The following is a 23,730-nucleotide window of genomic DNA, read 5'->3' as shown; positions in this document are numbered from 1 at the left end:
CTCCTGCCCCATGAGAGTTCCCCTTCTCTGCGCCACCCTTGCGACCAAGGCTCCCGGCCGCTCGGGGTGGCGCCTCCGCCCCCTCGGCCGATAAGTAATCCTCCATCAAGGCCACTGCTGCGGAGAGGGTGGCCGGTCGATGCCGTCACACTCAGGCCCTCCCTCCCGGGGGTAGGATCTGGGTGAACTGCTCTAAGGCTACCATCTCCGCCACCCCTGGGGTCCCGTCAGGCCCTCTGGGTTCAACCACCTCCAGCAGTGGTCCCGGATGCATTGGGCCACGGCGCGGGGGCCGGGCCCCCGGGGGATATTGTTCCTTGCAGAGATGTTGTCGGTAGGTCTCTGGGCTAATGCCGGTATGGTCTAGGATGGCCGCCTTCATTCGGGTGTACTCGAGCGCTTCCCGGGGGTCGAGGCTCCGATATGCGGCCTGAGCCTGCCCCATCAAATATGGGGCTAGTAACGTGGTCCAATGTTATGAGGGCCACCGGGCAGCAGTTGCCACCCGTTCAAACATCACCAGGTAGGCCTCTGGATCATCCTCAGGCCCCATCTTGGTGAGGCGTATCAGTAGTGCCCCCGAGGTATCCCCCAGTCCGGTTCCCATGGGGGCGGCAGGGGTGCCTCCTGCCGTGTGTAATAGTGCGGCCATCTGTTGCACCAAATGTTCCTGCTGCACCCGCTGCTGGGTGGCCAGCTCCCGGAGGAGCTGCTGCTGATGTTCTTGGTGCTGTGTCATCAGCAGTTGCTGTTGCGTCGTCATTTGCTGCAACATTTGCACCTGCTGCTGGTGCTGCTGGGCCGACTGTTCCTGCTGCTTTTCCAGCATCCATTTTAACAGTTTCTCAGCCTCCATGTTGGGGTTCAGCGGGTTACTCCCGATTCAACCCCTGCACTCTGGACCCCTTCGGTGGGTCTGGGTCTGCACCCACAATCTGGGTTGACCGTGTGTCTGCGCAAGGCACTGCTCTGGGCAATAGTCCGCAGTCTTGGCGCTGGCCCCTCATATCAGGGCGGACCGCTATGCCCACATTCTCCACGACGTGTGACAGGGTCGGTAGCTCACCGCTGTGGCGCCTCCTCCTGGTCGCCTCGGGGAATTAGTTTGCGCCAGTAGAGCGCCCTCTTTGGGTGGCATCCCGCCTGTCGTCTCGCCTTTGTGGGGTGCACGGACTTGCGTTGCTCCCGACTTCGGCGTCCTCTTCCGGAGCACTGCCCTCCGACAGTGTCCCTTTGTCCATTCACACCCCCTTTCGGGGGGGGGATTAAACAACAGCCCCACACCCTCGAGTCCGATCCTCACAGTCCAGGACCTGGTGTGGTTCTGACCGGCCACTCCTTGCGGCCTGTGGCTGTGCGTGGGCAGCACAGCAAACAAAGGGGGGAAAAGGGGGGGGTCTCAGGCCCGCCCACTACTCTGAGTCCCGGTCCAGAGGCCCTCGGGTGACAGTCTTCCTCTCTTCCTTCTCTTTCCTCCTCTGACTATCCCTCTGGACCGCTTCCCCAACAGCCCTTCGCTACGCTAGGCCTCCTCCTCCCAGGCCTGCCGCCTAGCAGGCTATGGAGTAGGGCCTTCCCCCACTCTCTCAGGCTGGCCTGCACTGCGCTGTCCGTGGTGCTGGCCTCCCAGCTCTGGAGACAGACCTTCCCCTCAGAAGGCCTGGGACAGACTGACTGCTCCTGCTCTGGGCAGTCTTTTATATGGCTCAGCCGGGCCCTGATTGGCTGGCTCCAATCTGCCTTCTGATTGGCTCCCAGTAAGCCCTTTCCTGATTGTCCCCGCGGCCACACAGGCGCCTAGGCTTGCCGCAGCCCAGTCTCTCTGGGTGTGGGGTAGTCGCCCCACCACAAGGGCCCAAAAAACAAGCTATTCCGCTGAGTAGGAAAGATAGGAATTGTGTCAAAAGACCTCCTTGGCTTAACCACGAGATCTTGCATGATCTAAAAAATAAAAAGGAGTCATATAAAAAATGGAAACTAGGACAGATTACAAAGGAGGAATATAGGCAAACAACACAGGAATTCAGGGGTAAGATTAGAAAGGCAAAGGCACAAAATGAGCTCAAACTGGCTACGGGAATAAAGGGAAACAAGAAGACTTTTTATCAATACATTAGAAGCAAGAGGAAGACCAAGGACAGGGTAGGCCCACTGCTCAGTGAGGAGGGAGATACAGTAACAGGAAACTTGGAAATGGCAGAGATGCTTAATGACTTCTTTGTTTCGGTCTTCACCTAGAAGTCTGAAGGAATGCCTAACATAGTGAATGCTAATGGGAAGGGGGTAGGTTTAGAAGATAAAATAAAAAAAGAACAAGTTAAAAATCACTTAGAAAAGTTAGATGCCTGCAAGTCACCAGGGCCTGATGAAATTCAACCTAGAATACTCAAGGAGCTAATAGAGGAGGTATCTGAGCCTCTAGCTATTATCTTTGGAAAATCATGGGAGACAGAAGATATTCCAGAAGACTGGAAAAGGGCAAATATAGTGCCCATCTATAAAAAGGGAAATAAAAACGACCCAGGAAACTACAGACCAGTTAGTTTAACTTCTGTGCCAGGGAAGATAATGGAGCAAGTAATTAAGGAAATTATCTGCAAACACTTGGAAGGTGGTAAGGTGATAGGGAATAGCCAGCGTGGATTTGTGAAGAACAAGTCATGTCAAACCAATCTGATAGCTTTCTTTGGTAGGATAGCGAGTCTTGTGGATAAGGGAGAAATGGTGGATGTGGTATATCTAGACTTTAGTAAGGCATTTGATATGGTCTCGCATGATATTCTTATCGATAAACTAGGCAAATACAACTTAGATGGGGCTACTATAAGGTGGGTGCATAACTGGCTGGATAACTGTACTCAGAGAGTAGTTATTAATGATTCCCAATCTTGCTGGAAAGGTATAACAAGTGGGGGTCCGAAGGGGTCTGTTTTGGGACTGGCTCTGTTCAATAGCTTCATCAACGACTTAGATATTGGCATAGAAAGTCTGCTTATTAAGTTTGCAGATGAAATCAAACTGGGAGGGATTGCAAGTGCTTTGGAGGATAGGGTCATAATTCAAAATGATCTGGACAAATTGAAGAAATGTTCTGAGGTTATCAGGATGAAGTTTAACAAAGACAAATGCAAAGTGCTCCACTTAGGAAGAAACAATCAGTTTCACACATACAGAATGGGAAGAGACTGTCTAGGAAGAAGTATGGCAGAAAGGGATCTAGGGGTTATAGTGGACCACAAGCTAAATATGAGTCAACAGTGTGATGCTGTTGCAAAAAAAAGCAAACATGATTCTGGGATGCATTAACAGGTGTGTTGTGAGCAAGACATGAGAAGTCATTCTTCCAATCTACTCTGTGCTGGTTAGGCCTCAACTGGAGTATTGTGTCCAGTTCTGGGCACCACAGTTCAAGAAAGATGTGAAGAAATTGGAGAGGGTCCAGAGAAGAGCAACAAGAATGATTACAGATCTTGAGAACATGACCTATGAAGGAAGGCTGAAAGAATTGGGTTTGTTTAGTTTGAAAAAGAGAAGACTGAGAGGGAACATGATAGCAGTTTTCAGGTGTCTAAAAGGGTGTCATAAGAAGAAGGGAGAAAACTTGTTCACCTTAGCCTCTAAGGATAGAACAAGAAGCAATGGGCTTAAACCGCAGGAAGGGAGGTTTAGTTGGACATTAGGAAAAAGTTCCTAACTGTCAGGGTGGTTAAACACTGGAATAAACTGCCTAGGAAGGTTGTGGAATCTCCATCTCTGGAGATATTTAAAAGTAGGTTAGATAAATGTCTATCAGGAATGGTCTAGACAGTATTTGGTCCTGCCATGAGGGCAGGGGACTGGACTCGATGAAGTCTCAAGGTCCCTTCCAGTCCTAGAATCTATGAATCTATGAATGCTGGTGTTCACAGCTGTGGATTCAAATCCCTCAACTCCCTGCAGTGTACTACAGCAGAGGAATGTACATAAATCTGGGGCTGGACAGTAAGATTTCTCCTGCGTGTTAAAGGGTGTCCTGCACAGCTGAGGCTGGTAGTCACAACGGTGGCATCTGGAAGATAAATATCCATCTTTCAATTGCTCTACAGCTAGCTGAGTTTGTGCTAATAATAATGTTTCATTTAAAGGAACTTCACAATGTATATTTGTTAACTGCTTACTAGTTAATCAAAACTTTTTAATTGAAATATCTTAAATGATAAATGGGTTTTTGACAGAAGGAACATTTTTAATGGAAATTATTCATTTGTCTTAAAAATCATTTTTGCTGGGAAAAAAAACATAATTTGGGGGCTATTTTTTTCTTTTTTCATTAAAATATTCAATATCTCAGTTCAGTTTTCAGTAAAAAATGCTTTTTGAAAGCCAGACATCTACCAAAACCTGATTATTTCTAACCAAAGCTGGCTTTCAAAAAACATTTTATGGGAAATTTGGAAAAAAAATGGGGAAGAAAATTGAAATTTCCAGTGAAAAAATGGTTCACATTTTTCAGTTATCTTATTACTGATAAACTCCTGCAAAATATAATCAGCCCTTACAGTGGGAAAACCTTGCATTTCAGTATGGTGAATAGAAAAGGTAAACAAACACATATCTTTCTTTCTTTCTTTCTTTCTTTCTTTCTTTCTTTCTTTCTTTCTTTCTTTCTTTCTTTCTTTCTTTCTTTCTTTCTTTCTTTTCAAAAGGGGTGTTGAAGTTTCATTCACCATAAGACTGCTGTAGTACAAGCCTGAATCTCTTAGATGTTTCCCCTTTTATCACTAAAATAGTCTGAACAATTTACATGTCTAGAGTCCTTTTCATCTTCAAAGTATTTTACAATATTAAGGTCCCAGTTCAGTCAAGCAACTTAGAACATGTTTAAGTCCTTCCTTCTTCTGCACATCACTTTAGTGCATAAATTTAGACAGCATGGCCCTAATTCCTATGGACTTCAGTGGGACTTGGGCATATGAGAGCTAAAACAGAACCAAACTAGTTCAGTCTTTACATAACCCTGTGACTTATGTAGAGATCCTGAGCAGAAAAATCCTACATTGGACAGGCTTAGTGGAAAAGTTTTTCTTTACTGCGTAATTTTATTGTAGGTTAAAAGTGTGGGGGAAGATTGTTTACCTTAACACAGGTGCAGAAGAAGCTCAAATCTCTGTTGTGACTTCTTCATTCAGTGATCTACAGACAAATATTCAGGTCTTGCAGTCTTCTATTCACACCTAGAACATGGGCTACCAATCTCTCCGTAACGAGACCTGCCTGCACCGGATGGGACACTCTGGTGCTGCTGACATCCTTGGTGCGACTTGCCTTCTATCAATTAGCAGAGGGTGAATGTCTCTCCTGTTTCATCATTTATGCTGCAAACAAGAAGTGAAATCTCCCTCGGAACCTCTGCTAACGAGCATCTTCAATTATCGAGAAGAGCATGTGAATAAGGATTGATTTTATTTTTAGACAAATAAACATCAGAGGTAATAGAGTCAAACAACCTCCAGGGAAGGTCATGGGGAGAGAAGAACTTCTGACTTCAAAGAATTGTTTTCATCGCTCTTACATGATGAATGCTGGGTTAGCAGTGAAGCAATATGCCACCATTGGAAGCAACAACATTTGAAGGCCCTGATGCTGCTTCCTAGGGCACCAATCTGTCCCATAGACCCTTGAGAGAAATTGATCTAGCCCATCTAGGAAGAAAGAGACCAGCCACCTAAGTGGACTGCAGAAAGAAAATGGAAAATCTTGTTCTTCTTTCTCATTGATCTGGACTCATTTTCTGCACTAGGTGCATGGGAAGTATTGTATTATTACTGAAGCCATCTGACGGACAGAAGCAAAAAAGAGTAAGATAAAAACAATCAAACACCACCAAAATGTACAACATTAAAAATATTATTAATAATAATAACAATAATAATAATGGATTCCTTCCATTGTATAGCTAGAGGCCACTAAAACCTCTTCCCCATTAGTATCTACTATACTTTTGTGCCTTCAGAGTTTTGTTGTTACTGATGTCCTGTGTGATTTATTTGTCCCATATGCAATTAATTCATTTCTTTTATTTCTAATGAATCTCTCCAGAAAATACATCACATAATGGTGAGAATCTAGCTTAACCCTAAAGGAAAACTACCCAAGGTGACGATCTCCCGTCATGTACCGACACTTTAGAATAGAACCTCAGAGTTACGAACACCAGCATTACAAACTGACTGGTCAACCACACACACCTCATCTGGAGCTGGAAGTATGCAATGAGGCAGATACAGAGGGTGGGGGGGGCAAATACAGTACAGTGCTGTGTTAAATGTAAACTACTTAAAATATAAAGGGAAAATTAAAAAAAAAAGATTTGACAAGGTCAGGAAATTTCTGTGCTTTTTTCATTTAAATTAAGATGGTTAAAAGCAGCATTTTTCTTCTGCATTGTAAAGTTTTGAAGCTGTATTAAGTCAATGTTCAGCTGTAAACTTTTGAAACAACAACTAGAGCATTTTGTTCAGAGTTACGAACTTTTCAGAATAATGAACAACCTCCATTCCTGAGGGGTTTGTAACTCTGAGGTTCTACTGAATCCAGTTTTGGGCCCCCCACTACAGAAAGGATGTGAACTGAGCAAGGAGCAATGGTCTCAAGTTGCAGTGGAGGCAGTCAAGGTTGGATAGTAGGAAAAACTATTTCACTAGGAGGGTGGTGAAGCACTGGAATGGGTTACCCAGGGAGGTGGTGGAATCTCCATCCTCAGAGATTTTAAAGGCCTGGCTTGACAAAGCCCTGGCTGGGATAATTTCATAGAATCATAGACTATCAGGGTTGGAAGGGACCTCAAGAGGTCATCTAGTCCAATCCCCTGCTCAAAGCTGCGTCCCCATACTAGTTATGCAGCCGCATACCTAGATGATGTCATCATCCATACGCCAGACTGGGGAGCCCACTTGGAGAAAGTTGAGGCAGTACTGAGCACCTTAAGGCAGGCTGGCCTCACCGCTAATCCTGCTAAATGCACCATAGGACTAGCAGAGTCTAGGTACCTGGGATATATTGTAGGAAGGGGCATAGTGAAGCCCCAAACAAATAAGCTAGAGGCGATTCAAAACTGTCCCCGGCCGATCTGAAAGAAGCAGGTCCGTGCGTTCCTAGGTATGGTAGGCTACTACTGATGTTTTATTCCCCACTTTGCCACTAGGGAAAGTCCCCTAACGGACCTGGTGAAGGCCTGAGGTCCAGACATGGTGAAGTGGACCGATGCAGCAGAGGGGGGCTTCAAAGACCTTTGGATGGCCTTCTGTAATGACCCCGTACTCATATCCCCAGACTTTAACAAGGAATTTATTTTACAAACAGATGCTTCTGAGGTGGGGTTGGAGGCAGTTCTGTCACAAATGGTGGGAGAAGAGGAACACCCAAACTTCTAACTAAGCAGAAAGCTTCTCCCAAGAGAACAGAAATACGCAGTAGTCGAGAGAGAATGCCTTGTGTCAAATGGGCTGTAGAGACACTGCGTTATTACCTCTTAGGCCGGCAATTCACTCCTGACAGACTATGCACCCAGTGGATGCAATGGAATAAGGAAAAGAATGCAAGGGTCACCAGGTAGTTCTTATCCCTCTAAACATTCCGGTTCCACATAAGGCACAGGGCTGGATGCCATCACAGCAACACTGATGGTCTATCATGAGCACACTCCCTTGCTTCCCAAGTTGCCCAACTCTATGGTGTTGAGCAGAAGCGGGGAGGAGGGGATATGTGACTGGGCAAGGCCAGATGGCTATGGAAAAGTAATAGGAGACAGATATATCAGCCCCAGGCTAAACAAATCCCTCTTACCAGGATAAGTAAATGGCAGCTGCTCCAGGTCAATTAAGACACCTGGGGCCAATTAAGATCTTTCCAGAAGGCAGGGAAGATAGCTAGCTTGATTGGGACACCTGAAGCCAATTAGGGGCTGGCAGAAACTAGTTAAAAGCCTCCCAGTTAGTCCGTTAGGCGCGTGTCAGGAGCTGTAGGAGGAAGCCGCGCTGTTGGAGGAACTAAGCAGTACAAATCCATATCGGGCGTGAGGAAGGAGGCCCTGAGATAACAGTAAAGGAGATATTGAGTGGGGGCTGCTGTGGGGAAGTGGCCCAGGGAATTGTATATGTCCTATTTCCAAAAAGTCAGCTACCATAACTGCTACTATTAGGGTCCCTGGGCTGGAGCCCAGGGTTGAGGGTGGGCCCGGGCTCCCCCATCCCCTCCCTGATTAATCACTGAGACTGGGAGATAACAGAGACTGTGAGAGGGAGCGTTGCTTCTCCTCACCTCCCTTGCTGGCTTATGATGAAAATGGCTCAATAGGCTGTGACCCTTGCCTCTAGAAAGACAAGGGCTAGGAGGAGGGTTACAGTGAGCCTCTGAGGCTAGCGAAATCTGACAGAAAGCACTGGACCCACTGAGAGAAGGACAGAGCTTTGTCACACATATTACAAATATTCAAGTTCTTTGTGATGGAGGTGCTGTATAGCAGGAAAAATTCTCCATTGGACAAGGCAAGTGGCCTGTGTAATTGAATGTGACTTTCCTATTTCCTTACCAGTTGATATCATTTTAAAAATAAAGAGTGCCAAAGATTGCTTTACCTTTAAGAGCTTGACACAAGTTTGAGCAGGATATGCATCCTACCGCTGTCCCCCTTCTTTTGGTGGACTTCAGTTCCCCCAGTAAGAGACCTGGTTCTGGTGTCATGCCTGGTACCAATGACCAAAACCAATTATGTCTTCTGAGTCATTATTTATCCTTTACATGAGAAGGCAAAATCCCCTTTGGCATTTCCACTGATGAGCCTTTGAGATCACTGAGAAGGAAAAAGAAAAGTATGTGTTCTCTGGGCACTACAAGCAGCAGTGGGAATGGAGTCAAACTTCTAACCTCCGAGGAGATCTCTCTCTTTGCAAGGTTCTTGGGAGTTTGCTCCTAAAAAGATTTAACCTGTGTTCAGAACCTGGGGTGAAGGGGAGGCTGGGTAGATTCTCAGGAGGTTTCAGATGAACAAAGCAAACTCTTGTCCATGATAGCTTTTCAACATCCGCATTCTCTGGGAAGGTTGTGAGCTTCCTGGTCAGTTGGGGACCTCACTACCTGCTATCCATGATTCTTTCACCTACCAATTGGCTAGCCACTATGCTATCTGCATGGGACTGCTCCAGCAGTCTACTTAGAAGCTGAAGATAATTCATAACGCAAGGCAACACTTGATAAATATAATACATGACACCAGGTTCATGTGATCTGGACCAGCTGGCTTCCAGGTGGAATTTATGGAACTGATTTTGACTGATAATGGTCTAAAGCGTATGTCTACACTGCATCTATAAACATGCCTCCCAGTCTGGGTAGCTTTCCTTGAGCTAATGCACTAAAAATAGCAGTCTGGATATTTCTACCCAGCCCACTGGATCTGAGCTCAGGTGGATAGCCCAAGCCGCTGCCTATCCTGCAATATCCACATGCTTATATTTAGCATTCTAGCTTGAGTCTGTCTTCTTGGTCTGGGAGGTGCTGTGTAGATGTACCCAAAATGGCCTTCAGACTTGCACAGTGACTCTCAATGAGTTAAATTCTCCCCTGAGCTTTGGAGAAGCACAAGGCCTAGGTATTACAACATGGGTTTAGAATAGATCTAAGGGGTGCACGTGTGACAGGCATCATCTTCATTAACAACAAGAACTGAACCTGGGACCTCCAGGGCTGAAAGCAGAAATTTCTGTAGCAGGAAAGCTAAAGAGCCAGGCTCTTCAACCAGAGCTGTAAGTGGGGATAAAGAACCTCCCTAACCTGCACTGTCAATTATCCAGAGGTCATATTTCCATCCCATCATAATTCTCAATTCCAATAGAAGAATCACACTGGATACGACTGGGAGGGAGAATAGGTGGTTTCCAGTTGGTGAATTTCCAATTATGGGGAAAGATCAAGGAATAGCTGAAGCAGTGTTGTGATCTCCAAGCTGCTTTTTAACTTCCTACCTCACAAGGGTATTGTGAAGAAGGTACATTAAAGACTATAAGGTGCTCAGATACTATGGTGATTTTTTTCAACAGTGTGCAATTGGCCAGATGTGGGTAGTGGGGAAGGGAAAGCAGGATTGCCTTCCTCTGAAGCCTCAGAGATTGGCCAGAGCTGGAGGTGCGACATGGAACGGGGTGGGACGGAACTCTGAGCTGGTTCAGAGAATAGTCATTCTAGATGGCTGGTTGGTGGGTCTTGCTCACATCCTCAGGGCTTAACAAATCACCAGATATGGAATGGAGAAGGAATTTTCCCCCTAGCTCCTATTGGGCAGGGATCTTCAGGGTTTTCACCTTCCTCTGCAGCGTGAGGCATGGAGCGCCTGCTGCGATCATCTGGGTAATCAATTCCATGCCATTGCAGGGACCTTGGGTACTGGTAGAACCTTGGTCTCTCCTTTTATGCCTGAGCTCACAACAGTTTAGTCTCCTGGAGCCTGAAAGGCTTTAGTCTACCTATTTTATATGGGTCAGCAACAACCTGTGCCAGGGGATTCACATGTTTACCCAATTATTAAGGTCAATAAAACTCCTCTGAAGTCTATGGAGAAGTTTTGCTACATAAGATGTATGCTGTTGCTGTCACAGCATCCCCCGCTGATGATACAATTACTCACTGCATTGCAAAGGCCAGATCTGCCTTTGGAATGTTCTCATACCACCTGTAGAATGATAAACAGTAAGCTAAATGTGTACTGAGAAGTTGTGCCTACAATGCTTCTAAATCTACCTCCACTGGAGTCAATGGAGCCAGATCTGCAGCTGATGTAAGTCAGCCATAGCACAATGAATGCCAATGGGGCCAGATTCCCAAAAGTTGTAAAACACTTTTGCACAAGTGATGTCACTGGAAATACACTGAATTTGCACCAGCTGGGGATCTGGTCCTTTTGTGTAACTGAGCACAATGTCAGTTTGTGACACCACGGTTAATGGGGGCTCCACAGACAATCTGGTTGTCTGAGATATGCCATTTCATATGATCACTATACTTCTCTCCTTTACCAGTTTATGTAGGACTAGCTGAATCATGCCTCTCCCCCTTAGAGAAGAAGAGGAATCATCACCAAGGTAGGCACAAGTGCCCTGGAGAACAGGGAAGGTATTTAACCACAGGACTTTCCTCTTTGACTGTGGTAATAATTGTGAGTGACATTGAGGAGACAAGTACCAGAGGGGTAGCCGTGTTAATCTGGATCTGTAAAAAGCAACAAAGAGTCCTGTGGCACCTTATAGACTAACAGATGTATTGGAGCATAAGCTTTCATGGGTGAATACCCACTTAGTCAGACGCATGTAATGGAAATTTCCAGAGGCAGATATAAATATGCAGGCAAAAATCAGTCTGGAGATAACGAGGTTAGTTCAATCAGGGAGGGTGAGACCCTCTTCTAGGAGTTGAGGTATGAACACCAAGGGAGGACAAACTGCTTTTGTAGTTGGATAGGCATTTGCAGTCTTTGTTTAATCCTGAGCTGATTGTGTCAAATTTGCAAATGAACTGAAGCTCAACAGTTTCTCTTTGAAGTCTGGTCCGGAAGTTTTTTTGTTGTAGGATGGCTACCTTAAAATCTGCTATTGTGTGGCCAGGAAGGTTGAAGTGTTTTCCTACAGGTTTTTGTATATTGCCATTCCTAATATCTGACTTGTGTCCATTTATCCTTGTATGTAAGGCCTGTCCAGTTTGGCCAATGTACATAGCAGAGGGGCATTGCTGGCACAGGATGGCGTATATAACGTTGGTGGACGTGCAGGTGAATGAACCGGTGATGTTGTAGCTGATCTGGTTAGGTCCTGCGATGGTGTCGCAGGTGTAGATATGTGTGCAGAGTTGGCATCAAGGTTTGTTGCATGGATTGGTTCCTGAGTTAGAGTTGTTATGGTGCATTGTGTGGTTGCCGGTGAGAATATGCTTAAGGTTGGTGGGTTGTCTGTGGGCGAGGACTAGCCTGCCTCCCAAGATCTGTGAAAGTGAGGGGTCATTGTCCAGGGTGGGTTGTAGATCACTGATGAGGCATTGGAGAGGTTTAAGCTGAGGACTGTAGGTGATGGCCAATGGAGTTCTATTGGTTTGTTTCTTGGGCTTGTCTTACAGCAGGAGGCTTCTGGGTACACGTCTGGCTCTGTTGATTTGTTTCCTTATTTCCTCGTGCGGGTATCGTAGTTCTGAGACTGCTTGGTGAAGATCTTGTAGGTGTTGGTCTCTGCCTGAGGGGTTGGAGCAAATGCGATTGTACCTCAGCGCTTGGCTGTAGACGATGGATCGTGTGGTGTGTCCAGGATGGAAGCTGGAGGCCATGGTACGTGGGTGTTCGGTATAGGGTGGTGTTAACATGACAGTCACTTATTTGTACTGTGGTGTTTAGAAAGTGGATCTCCCATGTAGATTGGTCCAGGCTGAGGTTGATGGTGGGGTGGAAGTTGTTGAAATTGTGGAGGAATTCTTCCAGAGTCTCCTTCCCATGGGTCCAGATGATGAAGATGTCATCAACGTAATGTAGGTAGAGAAGGGGCCTGTCATAACTATAAAGGGAAGAATAACAGCCCTCCTGTGTACAATACTATAAAATCCCTCCTGGCCAGAGACTCCAAAATCCTTTTCCCTGTAAAGGGTTAAGAAGCTCAGGTAACCTGGTAACCTGGCGGACACCTGACCCAAAGGACCAATAAGGGGACATGACACTTTCAAATCTTGGTGGGGGGAAGGCTTTTTGTTTGTGCTATTTGTTGTTCGGGGAGTTCACTCTTGGGATTAAGAGGGACCCGACATCAATCCAGGCTCTCCAAATCTTTCTGAACAAGTCTCTCATATTTCAAACGTGTAAGTAAACAGCCAGGCAAGGCGTGTTAGTTTTATCTTTGTTTTCTCAACTTGTAAATGTACCTTTTACTAGGGTGTTTACCTCTGTTTGCTGTGACTTTGAACCTAAGGCTAGAGGGGGGTCCTCTGGGCTCTTTAAGTTTGATTACCCTGTAAAGTTATTTCCCATCCTGATTTTACACAGCTGATTTTTACCTTTTTCTTTAATTAAAAGCCTTCTTTTTAAGAACCTGATTGATTTTTCCTTGTTTTTAGATCAAAGGGGTTTGGATCTTGATCCACCAGGAGTTGGTGGGAGGCAGGAGGGGGGATGGTTAATTTCTCCTTGTTTTAAGATCCAAGGGGTTTGGATCTGTATTCACCAGGGAATTGGTGAAGAGTCTCTCAAGGCTACCCAGGGAAGGGAATTAGCACATTGGGAGTGGTGGCAGCGGACCAGATCTAAGCTGGTAGTTAAGCTTAGAAGTTTCATGCAGGCCCCCACATTTGTACCCTAAAGTTCAGAGTGGGGAAGGAGCCTTGACAGGGCCTAAGTGGACGGGAGCTGAGGAAGCGTTGTTTCAGGTCAGCCATAAAAATGTTGGCATATTGTGGGGCCATGCGGGTGCCCATAGCGGTGCCACTGGTCTGGAGGTATATATTGTCACCAGATTTATTTATTTTAACTCTTAGGCCATGAGGTTTCCACCACTTTTCTCTGTGTACCCACTTGTTCCCTCCTCACCCATTCTATTGTCCCTCATTTCCCTCACGGTGCCAGGGGTTCTGTATGCCCTTTCATTCCCCCTCACCTATTCCAGGGTCCTCCACTCTGTCCCCAGGCCATGGTATTTTTGTGCCTCTCTCATTTCTACCTTCAACACACAGAGATCATGAGTCCCAGTTGAGGCTCAGTGTATCTGCCATTTCCCTTGTGGCTGCTCCTGTCTTACCCTACTCGTGTTTCAAAATCACTTCCTTACTGGATAGCAGAGACTTTCCATTAAAATATTTGCTTAATCAACCCCGCAATTTTCAGTCCAAAGGAAATTTCAGCAGCTCAATTTTTGCCAGCCCTATGTTCAAATTAATTGGTAGAAATTCATTGACTTCATTGGACTTTGGACCAAATCCCTTATTGTATCAATAATCTTCCCTTTCTGTTATTGTACCAGTAATGCCTGGTAAAATAGGTAAGTCGAGAACTTTTCTTCTCCCCTCTAAAGTTAGAATTTTATGTCAGAACTAGGGCTGTTAAATTATTAAAAACATACACAAGATTAATCGCAAAATTAAAAAAAAATAATTGCAATTAATCACAGTTTTAATCACACTGTTAAACAATAATACAACACCAACTGAAATTTAATATAAATATTTTGGATGTTTTTCCACATTTTCAAATATATTGATTTCAATTACTACACAAATACAAAGTGTACAGTGCCCACTTTACATTATTATTTTTCATTACAAATATTTGCACAGCAAAAAATATAAACAAAAGAAATATTATTTTTCATAAAAAGAACAGGAGTACTTGTGGCACCTTAGAGACTAACAAATTTATTAGAGCATAAGCTCACTTGGGTTGGCTGTAGTCCACGAAAGCTTATGCTCTAATAAATTTGTTAGTCTCTAAGGTGCCACAAGTACTCCTGTTCTTTTTACGGATACAGACTAACACAGCTGCTACTCTGAAACCTATTATTTTTCAGTTCACCTCATACTGTAGTGACATCTCTTTATTGTGAAAGTGCAACTTGCAAATGTAGGTTTTATATATATATATATATATATATATATATATATATATATATATATATATATATATATATATATATAACTGCACTCAAAAACAAAACAAATAGGAACCAAGTGAGATTTTCAAAAGCAGCAGGAGGTGAGATATAAAAAAATAGACTTTGGCTCCTAACCACTATAGGTGCCAAAATCCCAGAATTGGGCCCCAATAGGATTCTCTAAATCTCCACTCAGCTTCTCCCAAACTCTGTAGGCATCTAAACTCAACTTGCAGCCTACTTTTTGCAGTGAAATTCCCTAGGGTGTCTAGGTTTTTGTCTCTGGGCATGCACACTGCAGCCTCAAACCAGGCATCCAGACACATACAATACAGAGTTCCTCCAGCTAACTCACCTAAGGGGTCCAATCTGGTAAGTGAGCTCACATAAAAAGTGTGGGTGGAAGGAGGGAATCCTTTATCACTTTTAGCACAGTGGTTAGGGTACTCAGTTGGGATATTGCTGGAGGGTAGTGATAGGGTCAAGAGTGACCTAGAAATTGGAGGATTGGGCCAAAAGAAATCAGATGTGGTTCAACAAGGACAAGTGGAGAGTCCTGCAGGTAGGAAGGAAGAATTTCATGCACAACTACAGGCTGGGGACCGAATGGCTAAGCAGCAGTTCTGCAGAAAAGGACCTGGGAATTACAGTGGATGAGAAGCTGAATATAAGTCAGCAGTGTGCCCTTGTTGCCAAGAAGGCCAACGGCATATTGGGCTATTTTAGTAGGCGCACTGACGGCAGATCGAGGTAAGTGATTATTCCCCTCTATTTGGCACTGGTTTGGCCACACCTGGAGTATTGTGTCCAGTTTTGGTCCCCCCACTACAGATGGGATGTGGAAAAATTGGAGACAGTCCAGCGGAGGGCAACAAAAATGATAGGGGGCTGGAGCACATGACTTATGAGGAGAGGCTGAGGGAACTGGGGGTATTTAGTCTGGAGAAGAGAAAAGTGAGGAGGAATTTGATAGCAGCCTTCAACTACCTGAAGGGGGCTTCCAAGGAGGATGGAGCTAGGCTGTTCTCAGTGGTGGCAGATGACAGAACAAGAAGCAATGGTCTCAAGTTGCAGTGTGGGAAGTCTAGGTTAGATATTAGGAAACACTATTTCACTAGGAGGGTGCTGAAGCACTGGAATGGGTTACCTAGGTATGTGGTGGAATCTCCATCCTTAGAGGTTTTAAAGGCCCGACTTTACAAAGCCTTGGCTGGGATGATTTAGTTGGTGTTGGTCCTGCTTTGAGCAGAGGGTAGATGACTTCCTGATGTTTCTTGCAACCCTAATATTCTATAATTCTATTATATCAGAGATCCCTGGTTCAAGTTCTCCCTCTGTTGGAAGGGGAAAAGGAGTTATTTGAACCAGGCTATGCTACTTCTCAGGTGAGTGTGCTCACCACTGGGCAATGGGATATTGTGGTATGTGGGACTTCCTCTGTCTCTCCAGTTGAAGTGGTTTCATGCTGGATAACTAGTGGAAGAGTGACTCTATAGCCTGCTGGTTAGAGGACTTCACTTCTTTCTGGGGGGACTGTAGAAAAAAACCTCAAACGCCCTAAATCAAAAACATCATTTCATGACTGTCTTTGTTCATCACCCTAGAGTTGCCCTGAAGAACGGAGATATGTGAATGTAGAGTTTTGCCTGCCTTATTTGAAAATATGAGAGGTCCCGGATAACTGGAAAAAGGCTAATGTAGTGCCCATCTTTAAAAAAGGTTAGAAGGAGAATCCGGGAAACTACAGGCCAGTCAGCCTCACCTCAGTCCCTGGAAAAATCATGGAGCAGGCGCTCAAGGAATCTATTTTGAAGCCTTTTGAGGAGAGGAAAGTGATCAGGAACAGTCAGCATGGATTCAGCAAGGACAAGTGATGCCTGACTAACCTAATTGCCTTCTATGATGAGATAACTGGCTCTGTGGATGAGGGGAAATCAATGGACATGTTGCTCCTTGATTTTAGCAAAGCTTTTGATACAGTCTCCCACAGAATTCTTGCCAGCATGTTAAAGAAGTATGTGTGATGGGTTAGATCACAGAACCCCCCTTGGGAGCTGCCAACTAATGCGCCAAGACTACTTCTGCCCATGGTTCCCTACCCCGTCAGCTTAGGACTTCAGTGCCCTGCCTGGTTTGAGCCAGACCCGCTAGCCTGCTGCAAACCCAGACCCAGGTCTGAATCACATCCCCTAACAGCTGTAGTCTTACTTGAAAGCAGCTTACAGAAGTGTTCTTGTCTTTAACACTCAGATGCCCAACTCCCAATGGGGATTAACCCCAAATAAATCCATTTTACCCTGTATAAAGCTTATACAGGGTAAACTCATAAATTCTTCGCCCTCTATAACACTGATAGAGAGATATGCACAGCTGTTTGTCCCCCCCCCCCGAAGTATGAATACATACTCTGGGTTAATTAATAAGTAAAAGGTGATTTTATTAAATACACATAAGAGGATATAAGTGGTTTCAGGTAGTAACAGACAGAACAAAGTAAATTACCAGCAAAATAAAATAAAACATGCAAATCTATGTCTAATCAAACTGAATACAGATAATCTCACCCTTAGAGATGCTTTAATGAGTTTTATCCTCAGACTGGACACCTCCAGTCCTGGGCACAATTCTTTCCCCAGGTACAGCTCTTGTTCCAGCTCAGGTGATAGCTAGGGGATTCTTCATGATGGCTCTCACCTTTGTTCTGTTCCACCCATTTATATGTCTTTTGCATAAAGCGGGAATCCTTTGTCCCTCTCTGGATTCCCACCCCCTCCTTCTCAATGGAAAGACACAAGATTAAAGATGGATTCCAGTTCAGGTGACATGATCACATGTCACTGTAAGACTTCGAGCCTTCATTCCTCCCAGCCTGACTCACAGGAAGGCTTGCCTGCAAACACAGCCATCCACAGTCAATTGTCCTGGTTGATGGGAGCCATCAAGATTCCCAACCACTATTTTTAGCCCACACTTTGCACAATTACAATAGGCCCTCAGAGTTATATTTCATATTTCTAGTTTCAGATACAAGAGTGATACAAATAGGATGACCACACTCAGTAGATTATTAACTTTGTAATGATAACTTACAAGAGACCTTTTGCATGAAGCATATTCCAGTTACATTATATTCACTCATTGGTATAAATTTATAAAATCATATAGAGTGCAACATCACACCCTTATTGCCAAGAAGGATAATGGCATTTTGGGCTGTATAAGTAGGACCATTGCCAGCAGATCTAGGGACGTGATAATTCCCCTCTATTCGACATTGGTGAGGCCTAATCTGGAGTACTGTGTCCAGTTTTGGACCCCACACTACAAGAAGGATGTGGAAAAATTGGAAAGAGTCCAGCGGAGGGCAAGAAAAATGATTAGGGGGCTGGAGCACATGACTTATGAGGAGATGCTGAGGGAAATAAGATTATTTAGTCTGCAGAAGAGAAGACTGAAGGGGGATTTGATAGCTGCTTTCAACTACCTGAAAGGTGGTTCCAAAGAGGATGGATCTAGACCAGGGATCGGCAACCTTTGGTACATGGTTCACCAGTGTAAGCACCCTGGCAGGCCGGGCTGGTTTGTTTACCTGCCCCGTCGGCAGGTTTGGGCAATCATGGCTCCCACTGGCTGCGGTTCACCGCTCCAGGCTAATGGGAGCTGCGGGAAGCGGTGCAGGAGGAGGAATTTGCTGGCAGCAGCTTCCCGCAGCTCCCATTGGCCTGGAGCGGCGAGTTGGAGCCGAACCTGCGGACGCGGCAGATAAACAAACCAGCCCGGCCCGCCAGGGTGCTTACCTTGGTGAGCCACATGCCAAAGGTTGCCGATCCCTGATCTAGACTGTTCTCAGTGGTAGTAGATGACAGAACAAGGAGTAAAGGTCTCAAGTTGCAGTGGGGGAGGTCTAGGTTGGATATTAGGAAACACTATTTCACTTGGAGGGTGGTGAAGTACTGGAATGGGTTACCTAGGGTGGTGGTGAAATCCCCTTCCTTAGATGTTTTTAAGGTCAGGCTTGACAAAGCCCTGGCTGGAATGATTTAGTTGGGGATTGGTCCTGCTTTGAGCAGGTGGTTGGACTAGATGACCTCCTGAGGTCCTTTCCAACCCTGATATTCTATGGTTTTATGATTCTATGCTGAAGCGGTAGAGTTAAGTGTTCCCAGAAAGGTTTACAATCCTGGATTCATGATATTTAGGTTCCTACATTAGTATTTGGCTGTGGAAATTAACTTTGGAAACCCATATTTAAAAAATGTTCCACGTGAATTCATGATGCTGTTTTTCATTGGTTCTCATTAAATTTCTCAGCTATCTCTGATAGTTACAGAGGTGGAGATGTGCACACTGTAATTTATTACATATTGAAGGATGACCTCCTGAGGTCCCTTCCAACCCTGACATTTTATGATTCTATGATACAAAGAAAGGATTGCAAGTAAACAGAGCCATTTACAGTTCATTGATTCTGAAGCACCCCTAATGGCTTCCACTTAATATATTTATATCAGTAATACAAGTTTATACCTTATTCTCCTTACTCCAGACATAGAAATAATACATGCAAACAAATAGAATCAACACACTCAGTAGATTATAAGCTTTGTAATGATACCTTACAAGAAACTTTTTGCATAAAGTGTATTCCAGTTACATCATATTCACATTCACAAGCATATTTTCATAAAGCATATGGAGTGCAATGTCACACATATGTTTCCATACAGAGATCTCCAGCCTGCAAGTGGGACCAGAAAATCCCCTTACACTCAGAATGACAACTTGTAATTTAAACACAGTTTTCAATAAAAAGAACAGGAGTACTTGTGGCACCTTAGAGACTAACAAATTTATTAGAGCATAAGCTTTTGTGGACTACAGCCCACTTCTTCGGATGCATATAGAGCAGAATAACTATTGAGGAGATATATTTATTCCATTCTATATGCATCCGAAGAAGTGGGCTGTAGTCCATGAAAGCTTATGCTCTAATAAATTTGTTAGTCTCTAAGGTGCCACAAGTACTCCTGTTCTTTTTGCGGATACAGACTAACACGGCTGCTACTCTGAAACAGTTTTCAATATGCCACACTCTGTATAAGGATGAATAAGTTTGTGACATTCATGATGAGAATCAATAGTCATTGGGCTAAAAAGCAAGTCCAAGGATGATTGTGTAGTCTGGTAGTTAAGACGCACACTTTGTCTGCAGGAGATCGAAGTTCAACTCCCTGATTCAATGACTATTTAATTATTTATACCCAATGGAATCACTTTAACAGGAGAGAGAGAGAGAGAGAGCTTCTGCGGAGAGAATTCTATAGGCCAGTGCACTTGTTTGCAATGTGGGAGACTGAAGACTTCCCCCCCATATCATGCAGGGGGGATATTGAATGTGGGTCTAACACATGCACACACACACACGCACACACTCTACATGAGTGCTTTAACCACAAGTTTAAATGTTATAATGGGGGCGGGTTGCTGCCCCGCATCTAAGTCCTGAAAGATTTTGATTGCTTTTTGATGAAAATATCCAGCTAATTTGAGTTAAATTCATGAATCACTTCTGGCTGACCAAATCAATAATTCATCCAAACAAAGCCTGATACATGAGACCTCAAACTACATATACCCCCGTCTATGAATGTGGGTGGGTGGTCAGGGGAGCAATGGGCATCTAACCAGTTACAAAGAGAAAGGGGAATTACGATATATTTTGGCCCAAAAATGTGGAGGAAGAACAAAAGCACCAAGGAGACTTAGTGACATTTTATTCTTTAATTTATTTTTTGCCAAACTTTGGTGGTAAAGGTTTTTTATGCAAATAGTGCATTTCTATCTGTGGTGAGGGAGGCCCATGTTACACTATATAGGCTGAGATTTGAAAAGTTGCCCAGTGCTTTTTGGTGCTTATTTCCTATTCATTTTAATTCATTCATTTCTTTTTATTTGCACGGGAGAGAGCGCTTTGAAAATTTTGGTAATACACCTTATCTTTGCATTTTATATATCTCTATCAATATCTATATTTATATCAGTATCAATATAGAAATAGATATTTTAATGTTGCCTTGATCCTGCAAAGATGTACGAACAGGCAGGAGATTTCACATGGCAGGGCACTGAGACTCCCAACCCTCCACAGACTTTCATTTTTTGTTTACCCAGCTACAGATCTGCATAGAATACTGCTCAATCAAAGTTCTCCACTCAATGTGGTGGCAACAGTTTTCACTTACATTTCAGAGGTGTCATTGACAACAGAGGATCCTAATCATTGGAGAATGAATGTCATTGGTTTCAGAGGGATTAGCAGAGACCCAGAACCACTCAAAAGATTTTAAGCTCCTTGCAGAATTTGGGCACTAGTGTTCGTATACGGATGACGGAAACAGAGTGCTGGAAAAAAGCACAGTTTCAGAAAGAAAGAAAGAAAGAAAGATGAAGTAAGGTCAATAAGGGGTGTACCTGTTCTCAAGGACTCAAATGGGTAATGTCTAAGAAAGTATATAAGTTCATCTCTATTTTGCTATATGCTAAGCTTCTTTAACCTAAGCTTCTTTCAGCATCCTTTAAGCTTCTATGCAGGTTTCTGAAAGCAACCAGCTTAAGAATCTCTTTTCTCCGGGGCTCATTGACCTCCTTGTTTCTCATGCTGCAGATGACAGGATTGATCATGGGAGTCAGGACTGTGTAAAAAAGAGAGAATATTTTGTGTAGGACCTTGGGAGTGTTGGTTGTCGGAAACACATAGATAATTATCATGGTCCCATAGAAAACTGTAAGCACAATGAGGTGAGAGGAGCAGGAGGAAAAGGACTTTTTGCACCCGGTAGTGGGATTCTCAGGATGGTGGAGATGATACACATGTAGGATGTCAGGGTCAGTAGAAAGGGCACAAGTGCCCCTATGGCAGCAATAGGAATGTCAACAGTTGCAGAGTCTGGGTGTCAACACAGGACAGCTTTATCATGGGTGAAAAATCACAAAAGAAATAGTCAATTTCTTTGGAATCACAGAAAGTTAATTGAAACAAGAAAATATTTACTATGGTGCAGCCCAGAAAGCTACTTATCCAGGACCCTGCTGCTTGCTGGAAACAAACACTGCCATTCATCAGAGCACCATAACAGAGTGGATTGTATATTGCTAAATACCAATTGTGACAGGTTGGATCAGAGAAACCCCCTTGGGGCTGCCAAATGATGTGCCAAGATTACTTCTGCCCCTGCTTTCCTGCTCTGGCAGCCTAGGACTTCAGTGCCTTGCCTGGTTTGAGCCAGACCCGTTAGCCTGCTGCAAACCCAGACCCAGGGTTTGAACGACATCCTCTAAAAGCTGTAGGCTTAACTGAAAGCAACTTACAGAAGGGTTCCTGTCTTTAACACTCAGATGTCCAACTCCCAATGGGTTCCAAACCCAAATCAATCTGTTTTACCCTGTATAAAGCTTATACAGGGTAAACTCATAAATTGTTCACCCTCCATAACACTGATAGGGAGATATGCACAGCTGTTTGCCCCCCCCTCCGGTATTAATACATACTCTGGGTTAATTAATAAGTAAAAAGTGATTTTATTAAATACAGAAAGTAGGATTTAAGTGGTTCCAAGTAGTAACAGACAGAACAAAGTGAATTACCAAGCAAAATAAAATAGAATACGCAAGTTTATGTCTAAGAAACTGAATACAGCTAAAAACTTCACCCAGTAAGCTTCCTTTTACAGACTAGTCTCCGTCTAGTCTGGGTCCAGCAATCACTCACACCCCCTGTAGTTACTGTCCTTTGTTCCAGTTCCTTTCAGATATCCTTGGGGTGCAGATGCTATCTCTTTAGCCATTTGAAGACAAAATGGAGGGGTCTCTCAGGGGTTTAAATAGACTTTCTCTTGTGGATGGAGACCCCCTCTCCCTCCTATGCAAAGTCTAGCTACAAAATAGAGTTTTGGAATCACCAGGGCAAGTCACATGTCCATGCACGACTGAGTTCCTTACCAGCCAAGCCACATTCCTGGGAAAGCACAGATGTGGATTGGCATTTCCAAGTTCATTGTTGGCTTAAGAGCTTCTTGACTGGGCACGTACTGAGAATGGTCTTTTCTCAGAAAGCTGACCAATTGTTTCACTAAAACCCAATTAGAATCAAACAAATATGCAGCCAATATTCATAACGTCGAATACAAAAGATGATACATGCATACAAATAGTATTAATCGATTCAGTAGATCATAACCTTTACATAGATATGTTACAAGGCATCTGTAGCATGAAACATATTCCAGTTGTGTCATATATATACATTCATAAACATATTTCCATAAAGCCTTAGGGGGGGCACCATCACACCGATCATAAGACATTGCCGTGAGCAGCAGAGAATCTGTAGATGACATGACACAAAATAAATATAATTGCATAATACAGCCCTTAACAGAAATGTTTCTGTCCCCAGTCAGGAGACTGGCATCAGCCTGAGTAGGATGGTGGAGGTTGAGGAGATCTCCAGACAGGGCAAGAAATCAACATGTATTGTTTTATGTGCTGATTGTGATGTCTTTTCAAGTTTCAACCACTTTCTAACCCTGAGTCTCATATTTGGGGTAGGCCTAGCAGGTCCCAATTCTTACAGTGCAACTGACGTGGTCTTAGGAAGCCAAGACACTTCTAGGACCCAGCCTGGTCTCAGTTTGTCTCTGAAAGTCTGTCTCTCCTCTATCAAGAAAACTTTTTTTTAATGCCCTGGGCCAATTCCCATGTTGCTCAGTGGAGTCTGTTACAGTACCCAGGTATGAGATCTTCCTTCTGCCTAAGGCCTGTTCTACACCTAAACACTTAGGTTGACCTAGCTTTGTCGGTCAGAGCTGTGAAAAAATTTGCACTCTGTGCGACACAGTTGGTTAGAGCTAACCCCTGGTGTAGACACAGCTTGACTGACAGAAGGATTCTTTCGTTGACTTAGGTACCACCTCTCAGAGAGGTAGATTACTTGCATCCATGGAAAAACCCATTATGTTGATATAGGAATCCTTTAAACTATAGTACTACAAGAGGTGTAGCTGCAGCACTGCACCATTGCTGCTGT

General features: G+C 44.2%; 1 pseudogene; it reads right to left on the bottom strand.

Moving 5' to 3' along the window:
• Nucleotides 1-21,194: 21,194 nt before the first annotated feature.
• LOC128845952 (olfactory receptor-like protein HbT3) lies at nucleotides 21,195-23,241 on the bottom strand (annotated as a pseudogene).
• Between the last annotated feature and the right edge of the window lie 489 nt (nucleotides 23,242-23,730).

Source organism: Malaclemys terrapin, chromosome 12 (genome assembly GCF_027887155.1).
Source record: "Malaclemys terrapin pileata isolate rMalTer1 chromosome 12, rMalTer1.hap1, whole genome shotgun sequence".
In the NCBI taxonomy this organism is placed as follows: Eukaryota; Metazoa; Chordata; order Testudines; family Emydidae; genus Malaclemys; species Malaclemys terrapin.
The sequence above is the reverse complement of the archived record's forward strand: the minus strand, read 5'-3'. Positions and strand labels throughout refer to the sequence as shown.